Source organism: Leptonychotes weddellii, chromosome 7 (genome assembly GCF_054177405.1).
Source record: "Leptonychotes weddellii isolate Sample4059 chromosome 7, ASM5417740v2, whole genome shotgun sequence".
Taxonomy (NCBI): Eukaryota; Metazoa; Chordata; class Mammalia; order Carnivora; family Phocidae; genus Leptonychotes; species Leptonychotes weddellii.
This window is the reverse complement of record NC_138375.1, coordinates 56880816-56881560: the sequence shown is the minus strand read 5'-3', so window position 1 is coordinate 56881560 and position 745 is coordinate 56880816.

Genomic DNA, 745 nt, shown 5'->3' with positions numbered 1-745 from the left:
AGGGAGATCAAGAGCCGCATGCTCTACTGACTGAGCCAGCCTGCTGACCGCCTCCCCCCCTCCCCCCCCCCCCCGCCCCACCAGGACTTTTCTATGATGACTCTTTCTCTGTCATGTCCCTTCAGGGACCAGCTGAGTGACCCCAATGTCTCTCACAAACGGATAACAATGGCTGGCTGGCATCGGGCTCACCAACTGCGGGGACTCCAGGCTAAATGCTTTATAGGAGTTCTCTAATCCATCTTAATTTGCAAACCATGAAACTGAGAACCGGAGGTAATGGTCAAGGTCATACATTCCCCTAGTGTGGAGCTGGGAAACCCATCAGGCTTTACCAAAGGGCAGAGCGGGTGGCGTGTTGAAGAAGCGAGAGCCTTCCACGTTGCCTTGCTCTCCGAAAGAGGCAGCGGGACCCTACTTCTGGCCATGGCACAGAGCCTACCCCTGTCTCTCACCAGTAGGGTGAGGGTGTCAGGCTTCATATTCAGGCTCATTATGGGGCAAACTGGTGCGTGGAGCTTTGGGAAGCCTCACTGCATGGACTGCTCTCCCTGGCGGGGGGTGTCGGATCCGAGAGCCAGGGGGCAGGGGACGGCAGGGTCAGAAGTACCCCAAACTAACAATGCCTGCATTTACACAGTGATCCTTTCCCAAGTTAAATCGGTAGTGTTTGTTTTTCAATTATTACGTAAAGGATGGGCGCAGTGAGAAAATTCAAACAGGACAGAAAAGTAAGAAATAGATG